We start from the raw sequence: 24,848 nt of genomic DNA, 5'->3' as shown, positions 1-24,848 counted from the left end.
CCAAGAAAGCTATTGGAACAAACTAGGAAACAAACTAGAAAAAGTGTCTTGTTTGTCAGTTTTGGGGGCCACCGGTGGCTTATTGGGAAGCTTGACATCTAGTAATGAGATTTATCCTTCCGAGGCCCACGGACAGGCCAGGTAAACGAAAGAATGAAAAAAAAAAAACCAAGGTGGGAGTCACAGTGACTGTATGCTCACTCACTTAAGCAGAGCACAGACACAGAACACATTTGAAGCAAGAATGAGTTAATCATCCACCTATACATTTTCCTTTTTTTTTTCTGTTTTTTCCAGCTGTATTGAGGTATAATTGACAAAATTATAAGATATTTAAGGTATGCTTTGTGGTAATTTGATATACGCACACATTGGGAAAGGATTCCCACCATCTAGTTAATTAACACACACATCATCTCGTTTATTTGTTTGTTTATTTTGGAGAGAATGTTTAAGTTCTACTCTCTTAGTGAATTTCAATTGTATAATACAGTATTATCAACTATAGTTACCGTGTCTTACATTAGATCCTCAGGAACTTATCTACAAAACAGAAATTGAGTTACAGATGTAGAAGATAAACTTATGGTTACTGAGGGCTGGGGTGTAAAGGGGGGGAGGGATAAACTGGAAGACGGGGATTGACACATGCACACTACTATATATAAGATAGATAACTAATAAGGACCTACTGTAGAGCACAGGGAACCCTACTCAATACTCTGTAACGGCCTATATGGGAAAAGAATCTTTAAAAGGTGGATATGTGTATACGTATAACAGATTCACTTTGCCGTACACCTGAAACTAACACAACATTGTAAATCAACTACATCACAATAAAAAAAAAATCCTATACCTGTTCTGAAACTTCTTAAAAACTTCTTTCCATTTTCAGGTACATCATCTTTACGTAAGGTAGCATTTCCTTTTCTTTGTCCTAAACTCCTCGTTTTGAACCTCAGGGCGTGCTCCGTGGGCCTGATAATTTCTGTTCACTTCATCCGCATTCCTGATCTCTTTACAGACAGTCAACCTGTTGCTCTGAGACTTCAGTTCTCCAAGTAGAATCACTTCCCTCAAGCTCACTCCGGAGGATAGAGCCCAGAGTCCTGGGGAAGGATCTTTTGCCACTTGAATCCTGGCACCTACCCCTCCACAATGCAGAGGAAGGGTAGGAGTCACCATTCTCTGTGGGGCTGGGAATCTGACGCTCAAAGCTGGAATCCTGGCACAGTCCTGCACGGGCTGTGTGACCTTGTGCTGAGCGCCCACCTTCTCTGAGCAGAAGTTTCTGAGTCTGAGAAGTGAGACTAGTAATGGTATTTCTCTTCTATTATGTTGTGATGTTTAGGTCAGACAGAGCGCTTGGAGCACAATAAATGCTCAGAAATGGTTAGTGACTGGAAATAAAACTAGTCACAGGGACTTCCCTGGCAGTTCAGTGGTTAAGACTCTGCGCTTCCACTGCGGGGGGCGCAGATTCCATCCCTGGTCGAGGAGCTAAGATCCCTCAGGCTGAGTGGTACAGCCAAAAACCAAAAATCTAGTCACAATACAGGTGATAGAGAGTGTTGCTCATGGACCTTGGGGTGGTGTCCCTGTCACCATATCAGGACACCGGGAGACACTGAAAGATTCCAAAGGACAGTGGGGCGAGGGCACTGGGGAGAAGAATTGAACTTGCCGGTTCCTGGGACAATCAGAGCACAGGGTCCCCAGGCACTTGTGAGCTGCTTCATCCCTTTCCACCCCCATCTGTGGGAGTGCACTTACCCCAGGGTCCCTGAGACTGCCCACATGGACCAGACCAGCTCTGCTCCCTGAAGGGGCTGCCGAGTTATTTAGCCTGAGAACTCTCCTCCCAGACACTCTTCCCTTGGCTCCGAGGGTGGCGTCCAGAACCTAAGACATCATTCCTGGAGGGGCAGGCATGGGCCTCCGTTTCCCAGTGGGGGAAGTCTGAGCTAACTGCCACTTTTCTGATTCATTGAGAAGCCAGAATCTTCTCTAGTTTTCTTTGTTTTTATTTATTTTACTTTTAGCTTATACACATAATAAATCGTAAATAAACAATAATGATAAATGTCTCCCTTCTTGCAACCCTTAGCCCGAGGTAACCCTGTTATCTATTCAATATTCGTTCTTCCAGACCTTTTCTATTCATACCTTATGTCTGTAACTATAGAAATAATGACCTCTGTTTTGGGGGAGTGTGTGTTTTAAGGTGCATAGTAGCATACCGGAAGTAAGTTGTGCTCTGCAAGTTGCTTTTATTCACTCCGCAATGTCTGGAACATCTTTGCATTTCAAGACATATAGCTCTACCTTGTCCTTTTGAACTTCTCCATCAGAGCCCCAAATGTGAATGGGATAGAGTCCAAGCAACTATCCTCCTTTTGATGGATATTTATCTCTCATCTGTTTTGTTATATCAAAACTGTTCTGCGACGAACTCTTTGTGAACATACGTGGATATTTTCCTGGAGAAAATGAATGAGAAACGGGATTGTGGGAGCACTGGGTGGGCACCTTTAAAACAGGGATGAACGAATTGGCTTCCCTCAAGCCTAGTCTGGCTTCTCTTTTCATGACTCTTGAATGTCCCTTTCAAGAGGGAAGGTAGGTAGGATGGGCAGAGTAAGATGGTGCCTGTGAGGTTTCCTGATCCAGGGTCATTGCCATTCTGCAGGCAGTGACCACAGTGTACAGAAGCTCTGGGTGGGCATCCTGACTGGGGAAAGTTCTTCATCCTGAGGGCATTCTGGACTGCCTCAGACTAATAAGGGAATAAAGAGAGGGTGGTTTATTAGCCCCATGGGAGCCCAAGGCCACCTTCACAGGTCAAATTGGGTGACTGAGTTTCGTGTTATAGTCTCTCCTTCAAGATTCAAGAGAGAGCTGGACTCCCATGCTTGGGACTCGGCCTCTCCATTCCGGAGCCTGAGGAGTTGTGAGAGACCTGAGTTTATGATACAGTCCTGCTCTGAGCTGTGTGATGTAGGGAAAGCCACTCACCCACTCTGATTCTCAGGTTCTCACACTTAGTAAAAAATGCATATAATAGTCACATCCTATCAGCAGGGTTGTATGAAAGTGATTTGTAAACTGTCAAGAAATGTGAGGGAGGATGAATCTGAAGCAATTATGATGCCGATTATAACACCTGGATGACTTCACCAGGAGAGCCCTTTCTCTTTCTCTCGTTTTCTTCGTTCCTTTCCTCCCTACCCCGCACCTCACCCCCACTTCCTCTTCATGTATTTAGTTGTACGAATATTTATTGAACATCTATTAAGTGCTGAGCACAGTGCCAGGGCCTGGGAACACAGTGGTGACCAAAACAAGAATCATGTCTTCAGGGAACAAATAGACAGGTTCTGCAGGGAGGTGTGCTCCCTGCTGTGATGGGGTTGGAGTGGAGAGCAGGGGACCTGAGTAGCCCAGGATCTGGAGGGCACCTCACAGAATCTCGGCTGTTCAGAAGGGACCTCTAGCAGAGCCCTGAAGGAAGAGGCAGAACCAACCAGGCAAACAGAGGAAAGGGAGGAAGTAGAATATTCTGGCATGAGCAGAAAAAAAAAAAACAAACACATGTGAAGGTCTGGAGGCTGGGGGCAAGAGGGGAGATGGGGCAGGCACAGCTAGGGAACCGAATTCACTGTAGTGAGAAATAAAGTGGAATTACGAGGGGGGGTGTATGTGCACACAGGTATGGTGAGGGCTGAGAGATGGGACTGGGAAGTGCGCATGGTTGGATCACAAGGGGTGGTATGCAGATCTTCGTGAAGACCCCGACCGGCAAGACCATCACCCTGGAGGTGGAGCCCAGTGACGCCATCGAGAACGTGAAGGCCAAGATCCAGGATAAGGAAGGCATCCCCCCCTGACCAGCAGAGGCTCATCTTTGCAGGCAAACAGCTGGAAGATGGCCGCACTCTTTCTGATTATAACATCCAGAGAGAGTTGACCCTGCACCTGGTCCTCCGTCTGAGGGGTGGCTGTTAAGTATTCAGTCTTGCATTCATAATGCCCATCACTCTGTACTCTAGCTATTTGCCCCAATTTAAGATAGTTTCAGTAATAGCTGAACTTGTTCAAAACGTTAATAAAGGTTTTATTGCATGGTAAAAAAAAAAAAAAGAGTCCTTAGGCAGGTTATGGGCTTCGGGACTTTATCCTAAAAAGCAAAGGGGCGTGTCTAAAGGGATTTTAGCGGGGGCGGGGTGGGTGGGGAGGAGTGGCCAGACTCGTGTTTTGGAAAGCTCTTCCTGGTGCAGGGTGAGAATGGCTTGGAGGAGGCCAGGCTGCAGGCTCGGGCAGCCTGTGGTACCATAATTCCCTGCGGGCTAGTGGGAGCAGCCAGGGGGGAGAGAAGCTATGATGGGAATGGGGTGGTGGAAATATTGTCATGGTCACCTGTTGACTCTCAGTTTCATATGTGGCCTGGTGGTCGTGAGCTGCAGCCCCGTGAAGACCAGATTGAATGTAAGTGCTAGCCCTATCCTATCTTGCTATGTTTTCTGCCGGGCTAAGACCTTGGGTCCCCCGAAGTGCAGGCAGATCTGGCTCTCCTGACCTTGAAGCCTCCCAATGGCCAAGGGGACCTTTCTGTCTGATGACAGATCAGACAAGAGAGAACGGAGATGTTGGTCCAGGAGCCAGGCTGTCATTGATGGGCTGGGGAGGAGGCATGCGCGTAAAGTTGCCCAGGATTTTGGATTTCGAATCCCACCCTGATCTGGACACAGATAGCACCCCTGTGGCTGAGTGACAGAGAAACAGTGACCACGACCAAGGAGGGGGTGGAAAGTTACACAAGGGGTATCTGCCTCTATGTAGGACAGTAACAAAAGAGGATTGGCTGAGAGTTAGGAGCTTAGGGTCCCAGACTTGGGACCAAGGCTGTGGGACTTTGGGGAGGTCACTCGGTTTATCTGGGCCTCGGTGTCCCCAGCGCTATAAAGAAGGACTAAGTGGGAGGTGGAAAGTGTACCGGCTTTCAAGTACCAGTGCAAGGAGTATCTCCTGGAGATGTGTCCTGAGGGAAAAACGCTCAATGTCTCTACACCATGTTTTCTCATTTTCAACACAAAGTGCTTAAGGACATCTTCCTTGCTAATCTCATTGACTGGCTCTTATGAACCAGTGTACCTGGAAGCACTTGGAAACCCTAGAAGTTGTAATAATAGTACAGACTAATGCAACTCTTTTGTTTTTTGAACCCAGCCTAAACCCAGATTGGGGCTCAAACCCACAGAGCCGGGACTCAAACCCAGCCAAAACCCTGACTGGGACTTGAACCCTGCCAAAACCCACAGTCTTCCAACTGAGATCACACACCTGGTTTCAGGACTTAATGAAGCTCAGGTTCTTGATGTCTCATCGCAGAAAGAATTCAGTGAGAGACAAAGTGATCGGTAAGAAGTGGATTTATTTAGAGAGAAACACACTCCACAGACAGAGTGTGGGCCATCTCAGAAGGTGAGGAAGGCCTGATACAACTCTTTGCAGTGAATAAATGCTACCTTATCCATTATCTCATTTAACACCTACCGATTGCTATGTGTATCTACCATATAACAACATACAATACTATGTATTGTATGTATGTATTGTATATATATAAAATATATATTACATATATATAATATATATTATATATATAATATAGTATATAATATATAATTATATTATATATTATAATATATATTATATATTATAATATATTATATATTATATAATAAACTATATAAATATAAATAATAATGATATAAATAATAAATTTATTTATATATTATATATGTATATAAACAATATTTCTAGAAATGTAAATTTTGGTAAGTCATACCATCTTCCTTTGTCCTTGGACTGAAATTTCTGATGGTTAAATGAGATAATACATTTAATAGCTATGATTCTTTAGTGATGAGAGCTAGGATGGGAACTTGGACTCGTCTAAGACCTGTGCCAGCATTCTCTCTGCTCCTCCATGGGCTGATTACAGGCACGACAGCTGTAATAGCTCCAAGAAAGCTATTGGAACAAACTAGGAAACAAACTAGAAAAAGTGTCTTGTTTCTCAGTTTTGGGGGCCACCGGTGGCTTATTGGGAAGCTTGACATCTAGTAATGAGATTTATCCTTCCGAGGCCCACGGACAGGCCAGGTAAACGAAAGAATGAAAAAAAAAAAACCAAGGTGGGAGTCACAGTGACTGTATGCTCACTCACTTAAGCAGAGCACAGACACAGAACACATTTGAAGCAAGAATGAGTTAATCATCCACCTATACATTTTCCTTTTTTTTTTCTGTTTTTTCCAGCTGTATTGAGGTATAATTGACAAAATTATAAGATATTTAAGGTATGCTTTGTGGTAATTTGATATACGCACACATTGGGAAAGGATTCCCACCATCTAGTTAATTAACACACACATCATCTCGTTTATTTGTTTGTTTATTTTGGAGAGAATGTTTAAGTTCTACTCTCTTAGTGAATTTCAATTGTATAATACAGTATTATCAACTATAGTTACCGTGTCTTACATTAGATCCTCAGGAACTTATCTACAAAACAGAAATTGAGTTACAGATGTAGAAGATAAACTTATGGTTACTGAGGGCTGGGGTGTAAAGGGGGGGAGGGATAAACTGGAAGACGGGGATTGACACATGCACACTACTATATATAAGATAGATAACTAATAAGGACCTACTGTAGAGCACAGGGAACCCTACTCAATACTCTGTAACGGCCTATATGGGAAAAGAATCTTTAAAAGGTGGATATGTGTATACGTATAACAGATTCACTTTGCCGTACACCTGAAACTAACACAACATTGTAAATCAACTACATCACAATAAAAAAAAAATCCTATACCTGTTCTGAAACTTCTTAAAAACTTCTTTCCATTTTCAGGTACATCATCTTTACGTAAGGTAGCATTTCCTTTTCTTTGTCCTAAACTCCTCGTTTTGAACCTCAGGGCGTGCTCCGTGGGCCTGATAATTTCTGTTCACTTCATCCGCATTCCTGATCTCTTTACAGACAGTCAACCTGTTGCTCTGAGACTTCAGTTCTCCAAGTAGAATCACTTCCCTCAAGCTCACTCCGGAGGATAGAGCCCAGAGTCCTGGGGAAGGATCTTTTGCCACTTGAATCCTGGCACCTACCCCTCCACAATGCAGAGGAAGGGTAGGAGTCACCATTCTCTGTGGGGCTGGGAATCTGACGCTCAAAGCTGGAATCCTGGCACAGTCCTGCACGGGCTGTGTGACCTTGTGCTGAGCGCCCACCTTCTCTGAGCAGAAGTTTCTGAGTCTGAGAAGTGAGACTAGTAATGGTATTTCTCTTCTATTATGTTGTGATGTTTAGGTCAGACAGAGCGCTTGGAGCACAATAAATGCTCAGAAATGGTTAGTGACTGGAAATAAAACTAGTCACAGGGACTTCCCTGGCAGTTCAGTGGTTAAGACTCTGCGCTTCCACTGCGGGGGGCGCAGATTCCATCCCTGGTCGAGGAGCTAAGATCCCTCAGGCTGAGTGGTACAGCCAAAAACCAAAAATCTAGTCACAATACAGGTGATAGAGAGTGTTGCTCATGGACCTTGGGGTGGTGTCCCTGTCACCATATCAGGACACCGGGAGACACTGAAAGATTCCAAAGGACAGTGGGGCGAGGGCACTGGGGAGAAGAATTGAACTTGCCGGTTCCTGGGACAATCAGAGCACAGGGTCCCCAGGCACTTGTGAGCTGCTTCATCCCTTTCCACCCCCATCTGTGGGAGTGCACTTACCCCAGGGTCCCTGAGACTGCCCACATGGACCAGACCAGCTCTGCTCCCTGAAGGGGCTGCCGAGTTATTTAGCCTGAGAACTCTCCTCCCAGACACTCTTCCCTTGGCTCCGAGGGTGGCGTCCAGAACCTAAGACATCATTCCTGGAGGGGCAGGCATGGGCCTCCGTTTCCCAGTGGGGGAAGTCTGAGCTAACTGCCACTTTTCTGATTCATTGAGAAGCCAGAATCTTCTCTAGTTTTCTTTGTTTTTATTTATTTTACTTTTAGCTTATACACATAATAAATCGTAAATAAACAATAATGATAAATGTCTCCCTTCTTGCAACCCTTAGCCCGAGGTAACCCTGTTATCTATTCAATATTCGTTCTTCCAGACCTTTTCTATTCATACCTTATGTCTGTAACTATAGAAATAATGACCTCTGTTTTGGGGGAGTGTGTGTTTTAAGGTGCATAGTAGCATACCGGAAGTAAGTTGTGCTCTGCAAGTTGCTTTTATTCACTCCGCAATGTCTGGAACATCTTTGCATTTCAAGACATATAGCTCTACCTTGTCCTTTTGACTATACATTTTCCTTTTTTTTTTTCTGTTTTTTCCAGCTGTATTGAGGTATAATTGACAAATAAAATTATAAGATATTTAAGGTACGCTTTGTGGTAATTTGATATACGCACACATTGGGAAAGGATTCCCACCATCTAGTTAATTAACACACACATCATCTCGTTTATTTGTTTGTTTATTTTGGAGAGAATGTTTAAGTTCTACTCTCTTAGTGAATTTCAATTGTATAATACAGTATTATCAACTATAGTTACCGTGTCTTACATTAGATCCTCAGGAACTTATCTACAAAACAGAAATTGAGTTACAGATGTAGAAGATAAACTTATGGTTACTGAGGGCTGGGGTGTAAAGGGGGGGAGGGATAAACTGGAAGACGGGGATTGACACATGCACACTACTATATATAAGATAGATAACTAATAAGGACCTACTGTAGAGCACAGGGAACCCTACTCAATACTCTGTAACGGCCTATATGGGAAAAGAATCTTTAAAAGGTGGATATGTGTATACGTATAACAGATTCACTTTGCCGTACACCTGAAACTAACACAACATTGTAAATCAACTACATCACAATAAAAAAAAAATCCTATACCTGTTCTGAAACTTCTTAAAAACTTCTTTCCATTTTCAGGTACATCATCTTTACGTAAGGTAGCATTTCCCTTTCTTTGTCCTAAACTCCTCGTTTTGAACCTCAGGGCGTGCTCCGTGGGCCTGATAATTTCTGTTCACTTCATCCGCATTCCTGATCTCTTTACAGACAGTCAACCTGTTGCTCTGAGACTTCAGTTCTCCAAGTAGAATCACTTCCCTCAAGCTCACTCCGGAGGATAGAGCCCAGAGTCCTGGGGAAGGATCTTTTGCCACTTGAATCCTGGCACCTACCCCTCCACAATGCAGAGGAAGGGTAGGAGTCACCATTCTCTGTGGGGCTGGGAATCTGACGCTCAAAGCTGGAATCCTGGCACAGTCCTGCACGGGCTGTGTGACCTTGTGCTGAGCGCCCACCTTCTCTGAGCAGAAGTTTCTGAGTCTGAGAAGTGAGACTAGTAATGGTATTTCTCTTCTATTATGTTGTGATGTTTAGGTCAGACAGAGCGCTTGGAGCACAATAAATGCTCAGAAATGGTTAGTGACTGGAAATAAAACTAGTCACAGGGACTTCCCTGGCAGTTCAGTGGTTAAGACTCTGCGCTTCCACTGCGGGGGGCGCAGATTCCATCCCTGGTCGAGGAGCTAAGATCCCTCAGGCTGAGTGGTACAGCCAAAAACCAAAAATCTAGTCACAATACAGGTGATAGAGAGTGTTGCTCATGGACCTTGGGGTGGTGTCCCTGTCACCATATCAGGACACCGGGAGACACTGAAAGATTCCAAAGGACAGTGGGGCGAGGGCACTGGGGAGAAGAATTGAACTTGCCGGTTCCTGGGACAATCAGAGCACAGGGTCCCCAGGCACTTGTGAGCTGCTTCATCCCTTTCCACCCCCATCTGTGGGAGTGCACTTACCCCAGGGTCCCTGAGACTGCCCACATGGACCAGACCAGCTCTGCTCCCTGAAGGGGCTGCCGAGTTATTTAGCCTGAGAACTCTCCTCCCAGACACTCTTCCCTTGGCTCCGAGGGTGGCGTCCAGAACCTAAGACATCATTCCTGGAGGGGCAGGCATGGGCCTCCGTTTCCCAGTGGGGGAAGTCTGAGCTAACTGCCACTTTTCTGATTCATTGAGAAGCCAGAATCTTCTCTAGTTTTCTTTGTTTTTATTTATTTTACTTTTAGCTTATACACATAATAAATCGTAAATAAACAATAATGATAAATGTCTCCCTTCTTGCAACCCTTAGCCCGAGGTAACCCTGTTATCTATTCAATATTCGTTCTTCCAGACCTTTTCTATTCATACCTTATGTCTGTAACTATAGAAATAATGACCTCTGTTTTGGGGGAGTGTGTGTTTTAAGGTGCATAGTAGCATACCGGAAGTAAGTTGTGCTCTGCAAGTTGCTTTTATTCACTCCGCAATGTCTGGAACATCTTTGCATTTCAAGACATATAGCTCTACCTTGTCCTTTTGAACTTCTCCATCAGAGCCCCAAATGTGAATGGGATAGAGTCCAAGCAACTATCCTCCTTTTGATGGATATTTATCTCTCATCTGTTTTGTTATATCAAAACTGTTCTGCGACGAACTCTTTGTGAACATACGTGGATATTTTCCTGGAGAAAATGAATGAGAAACGGGATTGTGGGAGCACTGGGTGGGCACCTTTAAAACAGGGATGAACGAATTGGCTTCCCTCAAGCCTAGTCTGGCTTCTCTTTTCATGACTCTTGAATGTCCCTTTCAAGAGGGAAGGTAGGTAGGATGGGCAGAGTAAGATGGTGCCTGTGAGGTTTCCTGATCCAGGGTCATTGCCATTCTGCAGGCAGTGACCACAGTGTACAGAAGCTCTGGGTGGGCATCCTGACTGGGGAAAGTTCTTCATCCTGAGGGCATTCTGGACTGCCTCAGACTAATAAGGGAATAAAGAGAGGGTGGTTTATTAGCCCCATGGGAGCCCAAGGCCACCTTCACAGGTCAAATTGGGTGACTGAGTTTCGTGTTATAGTCTCTCCTTCAAGATTCAAGAGAGAGCTGGACTCCCATGCTTGGGACTCGGCCTCTCCATTCCGGAGCCTGAGGAGTTGTGAGAGACCTGAGTTTATGATACAGTCCTGCTCTGAGCTGTGTGATGTAGGGAAAGCCACTCACCCACTCTGATTCTCAGGTTCTCACACTTAGTAAAAAATGCATATAATAGTCACATCCTATCAGCAGGGTTGTATGAAAGTGATTTGTAAACTGTCAAGAAATGTGAGGGAGGATGAATCTGAAGCAATTATGATGCCGATTATAACACCTGGATGACTTCACCAGGAGAGCCCTTTCTCTTTCTCTCGTTTTCTTCGTTCCTTCCCTCCCTACCCCGCATCTCACCCCCACTTCCTCTTCATGTATTTAGTTGTACGAATATTTATTGAACATCTATTAAGTGCTGAGCACAGTGCCAGGGCCTGGGAACACAGTGGTGACCAAAACAAGAATCATGTCTTCAGGGAACAAATAGACAGGTTCTGCAGGGAGGTGTGCTCCCTGCTGTGATGGGGTTGGAGTGGAGAGCAGGGGACCTGAGTAGCCCAGGATCTGGAGGGCACCTCACAGAATCTCGGCTGTTCAGAAGGGACCTCTAGCAGAGCCCTGAAGGAAGAGGCAGAACCAACCAGGCAAACAGAGGAAAGGGAGGAAGTAGAATATTCTGGCATGAGCAGAAAAAAAAAAAACAAACACATGTGAAGGTCTGGAGGCTGGGGGCAAGAGGGGAGATGGGGCAGGCACAGCTAGGGAACCGAATTCACTGTAGTGAGAAATAAAGTGGAATTACGAGGGGGGGTGTATGTGCACACAGGTATGGTGAGGGCTGAGAGATGGGACTGGGAAGTGCGCATGGTTGGATCACAAGGGGTGGTATGCAGATCTTCGTGAAGACCCCGACCGGCAAGACCATCACCCTGGAGGTGGAGCCCAGTGACGCCATCGAGAACGTGAAGGCCAAGATCCAGGATAAGGAAGGCATCCCCCCCTGACCAGCAGAGGCTCATCTTTGCAGGCAAACAGCTGGAAGATGGCCGCACTCTTTCTGATTATAACATCCAGAGAGAGTTGACCCTGCACCTGGTCCTCCGTCTGAGGGGTGGCTGTTAAGTATTCAGTCTTGCATTCATAATGCCCATCACTCTGTACTCTAGCTATTTGCCCCAATTTAAGATAGTTTCAGTAATAGCTGAACTTGTTCAAAACGTTAATAAAGGTTTTATTGCATGGTAAAAAAAAAAAAAAGAGTCCTTAGGCAGGTTATGGGCTTCGGGACTTTATCCTAAAAAGCAAAGGGGCGTGTCTAAAGGGATTTTAGCGGGGGCGGGGTGGGTGGGGAGGAGTGGCCAGACTCGTGTTTTGGAAAGCTCTTCCTGGTGCAGGGTGAGAATGGCTTGGAGGAGGCCAGGCTGCAGGCTCGGGCAGCCTGTGGTACCATAATTCCCTGCGGGCTAGTGGGAGCAGCCAGGGGGGAGAGAAGCTATGATGGGAATGGGGTGGTGGAAATATTGTCATGGTCACCTGTTGACTCTCAGTTTCATATGTGGCCTGGTGGTCGTGAGCTGCAGCCCCGTGAAGACCAGATTGAATGTAAGTGCTAGCCCTATCCTATCTTGCTATGTTTTCTGGAGGGCTCAGACCTTGGGTCCCCCGAAGTGCAGGCAGATCTGGCTCTCCTGACCTTGAAGCCTCCCAATGGCCAAGGGGACCTTTCTGTCTGATGACAGATCAGACAAGAGAGAACGGAGATGTTGGTCCAGGAGCCAGGCTGTCATTGATGGGCTGGGGAGGAGGCATGCGCGTAAAGTTGCCCAGGATTTTGGATTTCGAATCCCACCCTGATCTGGACACAGATAGCACCCCTGTGGCTGAGTGACAGAGAAACAGTGACCACGACCAAGGAGGGGGTGGAAAGTTACACAAGGGGTATCTGCCTCTATGTAGGACAGTAACAAAAGAGGATTGGCTGAGAGTTAGGAGCTTAGGGTCCCAGACTTGGGACCAAGGCTGTGGGACTTTGGGGAGGTCACTCGGTTTATCTGGGCCTCGGTGTCCCCAGCGCTATAAAGAAGGACTAAGTGGGAGGTGGAAAGTGTACCGGCTTTCAAGTACCAGTGCAAGGAGTATCTCCTGGAGATGTGTCCTGAGGGAAAAACGCTCAATGTCTCTACACCATGTTTTCTCATTTTCAACACAAAGTGCTTAAGGACATCTTCCTTGCTAATCTCATTGACTGGCTCTTATGAACCAGTGTACCTGGAAGCACTTGGAAACCCTAGAAGTTGTAATAATAGTACAGACTAATGCAACTCTTTTGTTTTTTGAACCCAGCCTAAACCCAGATTGGGGCTCAAACCCACAGAGCCGGGACTCAAACCCAGCCAAAACCCTGACTGGGACTTGAACCCTGCCAAAACCCACAGTCTTCCAACTGAGATCACACACCTGGTTTCAGGACTTAATGAAGCTCAGGTTCTTGATGTCTCATCGCAGAAAGAATTCAGTGAGAGACAAAGTGATCGGTAAGAAGTGGATTTATTTAGAGAGAAACACACTCCACAGACAGAGTGTGGGCCATCTCAGAAGGTGAGGAAGGCCTGATACAACTCTTTGCAGTGAATAAATGCTACCTTATCCATTATCTCATTTAACACCTACCGATTGCTATGTGTATCTACCATATAACAACATACAATACTATGTATTGTATGTATGTATTGTATATATATAAAATATATATTACATATATATAATATATATTATATATATAATATAGTATATAATATATAATTATATTATATATTATAATATATATTATATATTATAATATATTATATATTATATAATAAACTATATAAATATAAATAATAATGATATAAATAATAAATTTATTTATATATTATATATGTATATAAACAATATTTCTAGAAATGTAAATTTTGGTAAGTCATACCATCTTCCTTTGTCCTTGGACTGAAATTTCTGATGGTTAAATGAGATAATACTATATTATAATATATAATATATATTGCTACATATTATATACATAGATATGTACGAGATTCTAATATATTCCAGTTCACATTCAGTGGCTCCCCAGCTTCCTCAGAGAAAATGACAAAATTCCTAACTGTCCTCTAAAGCCCTACCCTGTTGGCACCTGCCACCCCGTCACTTCCCTCATGTCTCCTTCTCTTCCCCTCTTTTATTCTGCTGCAGCCACACTGATCTCTTCACTTGCTTCACCTACGCCAGGCTAGCTCTCACTCTGGACTTTTCCGTCGCTGTTCCTTCCCAGGTGAGCCTGGGGCTTGCCGCCTCCCCTCCAAGTCTTGGCTCAAATCACCTTCTCAGTGAACCTTTGTCCAGTCCCCCTGTGGCAAGCCTCTCCCCCGACTCGGTATCCTTGTTACTCTGCTTTGTTTCTCTCCACCATCTGACATAGTATGTATGTCACTTCTTCATTTGTTTATCACCTGTCTTCCCCCAGGAGCAGGTAACAGGCATGAAGGCAGGGGGTTCCCATCCATTTTTCTCGCTTCGGTGTCCTCTGTACCTAGAACAGTGCCTGGCACACAGGGGGAACTCAGTAAACATTTGTGTTAGTGTGAGTATTTGATGGGGCATATGTGAGCGGCAGGGATAACACAATGACCTCATTGTGACAGCGTAATGCTGGGCACTGGACACACAGCAGCTAACAGGACAAACTCTGGACAAAAGTCTCAGCCGTGCATGCCCCTCATTGGCTCCTGGCAATTAGTGGTGGAAGCAGAAACTCAGTAGCCCTTAACTTTTTCCGTGGGGAGGTTGCCTGCCTCTCTCTTCTTTGTCCCGGGCAGCTATAGATCCTCTGAGTAGAATCTGGGTGGGAGTTGGGCTCGGGTCCTGGCCAGGGTCAGTGGGAGTCAGCCAGACCCCCTTCCTCCTCTTTGGCATTCAGTTCCTCCATCGAGGGCTCCAGATCTCTGGGCAAGGTCACAGTACCTCCTGCCCGGGGGACATGGGACCATGTGAGCACTGCTGGGTTGGAACAAGCCACACTATCAGGTTATTGTGCTAAACATGCAGGACCCCTTGCCAAGCCACCACACCCCATTCCACCACTGCCAGAACCTTTTGGGGGCCCTAATTTATAGGGGCCTGAACTGGGGAGGGTGTTGTCCCAATGGTCCTAGGGAAGGAGGGGTCTTTTCTGTGAGACCCACTTACTCCGGCTTCCTCTGAGATCCGGGGAGAAGGAAGCGACAAGCACACTTTGGCTTCAGGCCCCACGAGGAGTGGCAGACATCGACAAGACCATTATACTGTTTGACACTTGGGGACACTTTGGCATTAACCATCGTCCTCCAGCATTCGCTTTGGGTGGTAAAGACTGTTGATCACTAACTTTGATTTTTTTAGGAAATCCAGAGATGTTCCTCCTGTTTGTGACTGTGTCCAGGAATTCCCAAGAAGTCCCCTCCTGGGGAAAGATCTTCCTTCACAGAACTGATCCTCAGCCGGCCACTGGACAAGGATTTGGGGCTACTCCAGGAAAGCCTGCTAAGCTCAGAGAGAGCTTGGAGGGGTGGGTTTCTGGGGAGTTAGACTGAGCTGTCTTGGGGGGGACAGCCGTGTTTCCTACTTTCAAGCTGAGTGGCCTTGGGCAAGCTACTTAACCTCTCTGAGCCTCAGTTTCCTCATCTATGAAATGGGGATGAAAATGCCTATCATACATGATTGCAGATGATCTTGAAAGGAGGTCTATAAAATATTGGCCTGCACAACAAGACGGCGTTTGTTACTGTCCTTCTAGGCGTGAGTGGTCCTACAGGGCTTTGGACCGTGGTGACACTCAGGCAAAACTCACTGTCAGGTTTTATTTCACAGGCATTTAGTGACTGTAAGGGATCCCAACCTGCTTAGGTCATTTATGTTTTTCACTATAAATGATTCTAAGGGAGAGGGCGTGATGAGGTAGCTTTCAGCTTGGTGGCTGCAGCAACCTCAATTTTAACAGGCAAGTGAATAAGGAATATTCCTTTGCTTAGGGCACTGCAAGATGCTCGAGTGCCTGGTACGTAGTGAGTGCAAAAAAGAGGTGAATCTGAATCAAGGAGCTTGAAGTCATCCAGGCCACCTTGGGTTCAAGGTATTCATGATGGGTTTAGAGATCCCAGTTCGGCGTTGTTCTAATCCTCAGCACAAAGAGGATCTAATCCTCCCTTTCCACAAAGAGAGAGGGAGAGACAGTAACCAGAATTTACCCTTCCCCATCTTACTTTTGCAGGAAAGATGTTGGTCCAGAGGCTGGGACCCAGGTACCCGAGATACCCTTGCCCATAACCCTGGCTCTTAGGGCCCAGCAGGTGATTTCTGCATCCCATGTTTTGGCTCTCCAGAATCATCCTCCAGGGGAACACATACTCCCCTGCCACGTGAAGGGAGGTCTGGGCACGGGACAAAGAGCATTGCAATTTTTGAGCTCCCACTCTGGGAGCACAAACTATGTGTCAGGTGCTATGCAAGGTACTGCGTGTATGCCATTTCCACTGTTCTCGGTTGCCCTCACCCCTAAAGAAAAGGGCCTGAGACCTTGAACTTTGGAGTTGGTTAGTCTTGGAGGCTCTGCTCTGCCACCAGTTGTAGGGTTTACACATGTGATATAGCCCTCTGGGGGTCTCATTGGCTGAGATGGGGTTAATTAGAACACCTACATGGGTGTGTGAGGATTAAATGAGATAAGAAAAGCATATGGCCCAGGGTTTAAAAGCAAATTTTCAGGATGAAGATGATGAAGATGTTGAAATAGTGTGGGCTCTAAAAGGCTCCCCTAGATGCTACTCTTGACCTCATGGCTACTTGGGATTTCCAGCTGACAGCAGAATGGCCCTGACACTGGCAGTCCTGGGAGCCTGACTCTATTTCTCACTTACTTGGTCTCTTGGGGCCAATTATTTCCTCCAGACAATTTTGACTGGAGTCTGAAAGTTTGGTCCTGGGGTGCTGGGCCAGCGGCACTAAGTCAGAACTATTGCAAAGGACCGAAAACCCCTCTCCTTCTCCAGGTGCCCAGGCCTTGCCCTAAGGCGGCAAGGTGGTGCCGCCCCCCTCTTCTTTTTTTGTTTGTTTTTGTTTTTAACATCTTTATTGGAGTATAATTGCTTTACAGTGGTGTGTTAGTTTCTGCTTTACAACAAAGTGAATCAGCTATACATATACACGTGTCCCCATGTCCCCTCCCTCTTGCGTCTCCCTCCCCCCCACCCTCCCTATCCCACCCCTCTCGGTGGTCACAAAGCACCGAGCTGATCTCCCTGTGCCAGGCGGCTGCTCCCCACTAGCTAGCTATTCTACGTTTGGTAGCGTATATATGTCCATGCCACTCTCTCACTTCTGTTTTGGAGAGGAGGGAGGAGATGCGAGAGGAGGGGCCTCGAGCAAAGGGCGAGCCCAGCGTGGGCCCGTCTCCCCCGTCCCCCAGCAGCGCGGCAGACTTGCTCTCTTCCCACCGGCTGGGTCTCCAGGTGCCTTCCTTTTAATTAAAGGTACTTAGCCTTCCGCTACACTGGCCTTCCTTTGCATGGGATCCTTCCTTCCCTTTATGCAGCCTCAGTATCACAATGAGCCAGGAGGTTAACGGAGCATCATCGCGCGGTGCCCTGGAAGGCGGGACAGAGCCGACTGCGCCCCGGTTCCCTGAGCGTTGCCCTCCGGGACTCCGTACGGCGGGCGGGGAGCTGCCAGCTTTCCAGCCCCTTGGCCGCCGCGCCTGGCTCGGCCCCGGGCCAACGGAAGCGGAGGGGCCGCAACTTACTAAGCCCGCGCGGGCGTGGCCCCAGCTTCCTTCTTCAAAGGGCCTGTACAGACCGAATCTGCCTTGGTCCCTGAAGCCAAGGCGAGTCCTCTAAGTCTCTGCGGCCTCGTGGCTGGTCCTTGGTGCATGCGTATTGAATCCACGAGGAAAGCAGGTGTTTTCCAATCACCCATGTTTGCCGGCCCCTGGACTGAGTTCCTGTGGTATATTTCGGGACAAATCACAACTCCTATCCCGAAGGAACTGATCGCTGATCCGGAGAATTGTATTGGAGATTACACAAAGAACCGTGATGTGGGGTAGAGGTTGGGTAAAACTGCAGGAAGCCTTCACCTGAAAGGCACTGGAGGGCTTCCCTGGTGGCGCAGTGGTTGAGAGTCCACCTGCCGATGCAGGGGACGCGGGTTCGTGCCCCGGTCCGGGAGGATCCCACGTGCCGCGGAGCGGCTGGGCCCGGGAGCCGTGGCCGCTGAGCCTGCGCGTCCGGAGCCTGTGCTCCGCAACGGGATGGGACCCAGGTACCCGAGATACCCTTGCCCATAACCCTGGCTCTTAGGGCCCAGCAGGTGATTTCTGCATCCCATGTTTTGGCTCTCCAGAATCATCCTCCAGGGGAACACATACTCCCCTGCCACGTGAAGGGAGGTCTGGGCACGGGACAAAGAGCATTGCAATTTTTGAGCTCCCACTCTGGGAGCACAAACTATGTGTCAGGTGCTATGCAAGGTACTGCGTGTATGCCATTTCCACTGTTCTCGGTTGCCCTCACCCCTAAAGAAAAGGGCCTGAGACCTTGAACTTTGGAGTTGGTTAGTCTTGGAGGCTCTGCTCTGCCACCAGTTGTAGGGTTTACACATGTGATATAGCCCTCTGGGGGTCTCATTGGCTGAGATGGGGTTAATTAGAACACCTACATGGATGTGTGAGGATTAAATGAGATAAGAAAAGCATATGGCCCAGGGTTTAAAAGCAAATTTTCAGGATGAAGATGATGAAGATGTTGAAATAGTGTGGGCTCTAAAAGGCTCCCCTAGATGCTACTCTTGACCTCATGGCTACTTGGGATTTCCAGCTGACAGCAGAATGGCCCTGACACTGGCAGTCCTGGGAGCCTGACTCTATTTCTCACTTACTTGGTCTCTTGGGGCCAATTATTTCCTCCAGACAATTTTGACTGGAGTCTGAAAGTTTGGTCCTGGGGTGCTGGGCCAGCGGCACTAAGTCAGAACTATTGCAAAGGACCGAAAACCCCTCTCCTTCTCCAGGTGCCCAGGCCTTGCCCTAAGGCGGCAAGGTGGTGCCGCCCCCCTCTTCTTTTTTTGTTTGTTTTTGTTTTTAACATCTTTATTGGAGTATAATTGCTTTACAGTGGTGTGTTAGTTTCTGCTTTACAACAAAGTGAATCAGCTATACATATACACGTGTCCCCATGTCCCCTCCCTCTTGCGTCTCCCTCCCCCCCACCCTCCCTATCCCACCCCTCTCGGTGGTCACAAAGCACCGAGCTGATCTCCCTGTGCCAGGCGGCTGCTCCCCACTAGCTAGCTATTCTACGTTTGGTAGCGTATATATGTCCATGCCACTCTCTCACTTCTGTTTTGGAGAGGAGGGAGGAGATGCGAGAGGAGGGGCCTCGAGCAAAGGGCGAGCCCAGCGTGGGCCCGTCTCCCCCGTCCCCCAGCAGCGCGGCAGACTTGCTCTCTTCCCACCGGCTGGGTCTCCAGGTGCCTTCCTTTTAATTAAAGGTACTTAGCCTTCCGCTACACTGGCCTTCCTTTGCATGGGATCCTTCCTTCCCTTTATGCAGCCTCAGTATCACAATGAGCCAGGAGGTTAACGGAGCATCATCGCGCGGTGCCCTGGAAGGCGGGACAGAGCCGACTGCGCCCCGGTTCCCTGAGCGTTGCTCTCCGGGACCCCGCACGGCGGGCGGGGAGCTGCCAGCTTTCCAGCCCCTTGGCCGCCGCGCCTGGCTCGGCCCCGGGCCAACGGAAGCGGAGGGGCCGCAACTTACTAAGCCCGCGCGGGCGTGGCCCCAGCTTCCTTCTTCAAAGGGCCTGTACAGACCGAATCTGCCTTGGTCCCTGAAGCCAAGGCGAGTCCTCTAAGTCTCTGCGGCCTCGTGGCTGGTCCTTGGTGCATGCGTATTGAATCCACGAGGAAAGCAGGTGTTTTCCAATCACCCATGTTTGCCGGCCCCTGGACTGAGTTCCTGTGGTATATTTCGGGACAAATCACAACTCCTATCCCGAAGGAACTGATCGCTGATCCGGAGAATTGTATTGGAGATTACACAAAGAACCGTGATGTGGGGTAGAGGTTGGGTAAAACTGCAGGAAGCCTTCACCTGAAAGGCACTGGAGGGCTTCCCTGGTGGCGCAGTGGTTGAGAGTCCACCTGCCGATGCAGGGGACGCGGGTTCGTGCCCCGGTCCGGGAGAAATAAAAGGCACTGGATTTCAGAGGGAAGCAGCACGTGAACCGCCAGTCAATGCCAGACACTTACTGATTAGTATTCAAAAGAAGATTCTGATGCTTCCGAAGCATCAGGCAAATTCACTATGGTCACGCAGATGGCTTAAACTCAGGCCCGTCTTTTCTCAAGAAGAGAGGAAGCTCCACCTTGGAAAGACCAGACTCCTTCCGTTTCAGGTGCTTATGCTCTAGTGAGAAGATAAGACACAGACCTGGGAGACTCTAGATCACGGTCTTTTCTTCTGACCCTACACTTGCCTCCATCTCATGGACCTGGCTTCCTCAAGACCTGACGTTTTCTCCATAATCTCCCACCAGCCTGCTCAGTGCTCCACTCCCCTGAGTCTCCTCCATCACCAGGTCTGCACCCTGCTTCTCCCTCTGGATGTCCCAATGTCTCAAGGCCAGGGAAACGAGCAGGGTCAACCCTCCTCTATGTGGCTGGCCCTATCCCTAAAGATAAGGAAGAGGAGATGCAGAGCAAGCTTCTTTATCTCTGCTAAGTTGTTATCCCTTTTCCCAGATTGACTCTGATGATTTACCTCCCAACTTCTGCGAACCAGCTCTTCGTTTTCTACAAATCCCTTTTCTTTTCCTTAGACTAGGAGACAGACACCATGGGGTGGGATACTGGGGGTTGCTGTGAATTCTCCCATGTAGTGTCTGATACAGAGAAGACAACAAATAGTGAATGAAAGAATGAATGGGCTCAGAATTAGACTCAGCCTTCCATGTTAAAGACAGAGGAGAAAAGAGACAGAGACCAGAATGTGGAAGGGTTCAGAACCTCTTATTCACTGACTCGTGTCCCAATAATCTTCCCGAGTGTAAACCCAGGGGCTGTCATGACATCAGCCCCTCCTGCAATGCTCCAGAGGAAATCAGGCAACATTCCCACTCAATTTATCATGTGAAGCTTCTGGAACTAGGAGCCCAGGGGATTCCTTTGCCTTCTGGAGGCAGCCCAGACAGACAGACAGTCAGTCAACACCATTCTAGGCCCAGGAAAGGGCGGGGTAAGCTCAGGATTCCTTTAGAGGTTTGTTTTCAGGGCAAAAATGTTAGTACCTCATTCCCCTTCCCTACCAGATGGTGAAGCACATGGAACATAAAAGTCTTTCGTTAGCATTTTCCCAGCCATGCACCTCGGAATGGGGTGAGTGCTCCCCTTTCTCCATCTCCCTTGCCGCGTGGGCCTTGCTGAATCGGGGGAGGTGGGGAGGCTGCCACCAACACCCACAGGGCACTTTCCAGTAGCATAATCTCATATCACCCTCATAAACAATTGATGAGGTGAGTGTTGATCCGTTTCACAGATGAGCAAACTGAGGCTGTAATGGGCTTACATACCCAAGTCCCCGAACTATGAGTGTTAGCGCCAGGATTTGGACCTAGACCCTCTGATTCCAGAGACCAGGGGTCAGTGACCAGGAAGACTATCTGAAAGGCAAGTGGCTGGGCAAGACCCTTGAATCTCCAGGCTTTGGCCTCTGGACAAAGAACACTTGAAAGAACAGGCTTGCTTGAAATGACCCTCAATGGGGGTCTCCTCTAATGAAGGCGCTGTGACTCTAGAGATGCTTGTCTTGAGAAGAGTGTGACCATATCAGTCCAAAGGCCCATCGGACTTGTTAGCAAACCCTGGGCCATTGGATTAGCTTACTGTCACCCAAAAAGCAGAAAGCATGACCCTCAAGGGCTAGATCTTTAGGGCAGGTACAGTTTGCAGCAGATGCAGGGTTGACAGAAAGATTATAGTCTCAGGTGGCCTTCGTAGTAATAGCACCTCCAAGATAAAAGTGCTGATATTCCCTCCACATTCCCTTTGAGTCCCACCATACCTGGGTTGTGGGTTCAGTTCTAATGACCTTCAAAGGAGGAGGATGAGAAACAGAAACAGAGGGGATCAGGGGAGCATAAAGGGACTCTAAACCATACCTACTGAGGATGCATTAAAAGGATAGAGGATATTTTACCCAAGAAGAGAAGACCAAGGGTGAAATGGAAGGTGTAGCAAGGAGCTAAGCCCCGCCCCCACTCTGGCCATCAGCAACCATGTGAAGGAAACATCTTGGATGTGGATCTTCCAGCCCAGTTCCAACCTTTAGATGACCGCAGTCCTGCTTGACAGCTTGGCCGTAACCTCTGAGAAACCCTGAGCCTGAGCCACCCAGCTGCAGAGCCCCTGGATTCCTGACCCTCAGCAGCTGTGTGAGATAATAAATGTTTTGCTGCTCTAAGCTGCTAAGTTTGTGGTACTTTGTTACACAGCTCTAGGTAACTAAGACTATACTCGTTCTTCTGTCTGCTCTGAGAAATTCTATTCTTGGCCGTGAGAGTGTTTTGTCAGCAGACGGCTCAGAGAATACATTCACTGCTAGAGCAAAAAAATAGAATTTCTTCCTCTTTCTTTCTTTGTCCTCAACTGACTTCATTGAGCTTTAAACCTGCCTCTAGCCCTGATGTGGAGATTTGGTGAATTAACACATCAATTCCTTCTTGGCATTTTAAATGTAACTGTGGTCAAATTCCCAAAGGGAGTCTGTCCTCCCAGAAGCTAGTCTGGAGATATCAGGGATGCCCCTCTGAGTCCAGTAGTTGCTTTATTCTGCGTTGGCTGGACCTTCTGGATGAGACAAGGAGTCATCCTGGGGGAGAGATCACATGGCCTTTCCTAGAGAGAAGTTGGGACAAATGACAGCAATGGGGGTGGAAGGCAGTGGTTGAGGTTGGTAAGACTCTCCTTTCAGAGTCAAGGAAAAAGAGAGAGAAGGTCCATCAGGTATAGAGTCTCAGTCCCTGCACTTCGTATCTGTGTGTGCATGTGTGTGGCTGTTCATCTTTCAAAGAATTAGAGGCTAGGACCAGCGCTGGATAAATGTCACAAGTTTTGTTCATTTCTTTCTCCTTAGTTCTGATTTCCTTTTACAGGAAAGGGAGCTACGGAGCGGGGAACACAGTGTGGGTTGGGGGAGAGGCAGGGACAGCAAACATGCCGAGTCTCTGGGGACTAAGGCAAAGGAAGAAAAAAGTCCAGGAGAAGCTGGTCTGGGTCTGTGAAGGAGGTCTGGGCACTTAAAGTGTCCTTCTGGGATTCCCAGACTGTCCTCTGCGGTTTCTTCCCATTGGCTAGACTCTACCTGTAATTCAGGTAGATGCCACCAGGTGGAGAAGTGTCTGGATTACAACCTCCTGACTCGCAGGATTTCCCACCGCCATGGGTAACTAAGAAGATAGAGAGTTGGACTATCAGGTTCAAAACTGTCCACAAAAAAAGCACAAAATGCTCATTACTGAGGAAAGACTCCTCCACGAACAAGCATTGCAAATTTCTGAAATTACTTATCACTAATTCCCTCCAGGACTTTGTTGCCTTATCTTTAAAGTGAAAGAGGCAAGCAAAGTGATTTCTAATGTCCAGCTCTGAAATCCTAGGATTCCAGGGACTTCCCTGGTGGCACAGTGGATACGACTCCACTTTCCCTATGCAGCGGGCCCAGGTTCGATTCCTGGTCAGGACACTAGATCCCACATGCATGCCACAACTAAGACTCTGCCTGCCGCAACTAAGGAGCCCTCCTGCCGCAACTAAGAGCCAGTGCAAGCAAAATAAATAAATAAATATTAAAAAGAAAATAAATTCTAGGATTCCACAATATAACATTTGCCTCCTTGTTAACATTTGTAATGAGGCTTATCTTAGTTATCTTTGATTTCTCCTACTTCCTTAAGGCTGAGGGGGTCTCAGCTGTATTCCCCACCCCTTCCTTTCTCATGGTTTACTTGAGCTATGTCTCATCAGTAACCATTCAATTTCCTCACCTTTTCTCAATAAAATAAAAACAAGTTTCTGTATTTCCATTCATCCATTCTCCCCTTTGTCTTGGTGTACAGGCAGACCCTGGAGATACTGCACCGTGGTAAGACTCTGAAAGGTGAGCCTTACCAACCTCAACCACTGCCTTCCACCCCCATTGCTGTCATTTGTTCCAACTTCTCTCTAGGAAAGGCCATGTGATCTCTCCCCCAGGATGACTCCTTGTCTCGTCCAGAAGGTCCAGCCAACGCAGAATAAAGCAACTACTGGACTCAGAGGGGGCATCCCTGATATCTCCAGACTAGCTGCTGGGAGGACAGACTCCCTTTGGGAATTTGAGCCCAGTATCAGTTCCAGATACTGTTCAGTTCCAGACCACCACAATAATGCGAATATCACAAAAAATGAGTCATACAAATTTTTTGGTTTCCCAGTGCATGTAAAAGTTTATGCTCATATTCTACTGTAGTCTATTAAGTGCGCAATAGCATTATGTCTTAAAAAATGTACACAACTTGACTTAAAAATACTTTGTTGCAAACCATCATCTGAGCCTTCAGTGTGTCATTTTTGCAGTAGTAACATAAAAGATCACTGATCACACGTCACCAAAACAATTATAATAATAATGAAATAGTTTGAAGTATTGTGGGCATTACTAAAATGTGACATGAGTACATGAAGTGAGCAAATACCGTTGGGAAAATGGTGCCAGTAGACTTGCTTGATGCAGGGTTGCCGCGATAAT

General features: G+C 47.3%; 1 pseudogene; it reads left to right on the top strand.

Moving 5' to 3' along the window:
• Positions 1 to 3,770: 3,770 nt before the first annotated feature.
• LOC102976241 (polyubiquitin-like) lies at positions 3,771 to 12,141 on the top strand (annotated as a pseudogene).
• The last annotated feature ends 12,707 nt before the right edge of the window (positions 12,142 to 24,848 follow it).

The sequence above is a fragment of the Physeter macrocephalus genome, chromosome 12 (genome assembly GCF_002837175.3).
Source record: "Physeter macrocephalus isolate SW-GA chromosome 12, ASM283717v5, whole genome shotgun sequence".
Taxonomy (NCBI): domain Eukaryota; kingdom Metazoa; phylum Chordata; class Mammalia; order Artiodactyla; family Physeteridae; genus Physeter; species Physeter macrocephalus.
The sequence above is the reverse complement of the archived record's forward strand: the minus strand, read 5'-3'. Positions and strand labels throughout refer to the sequence as shown.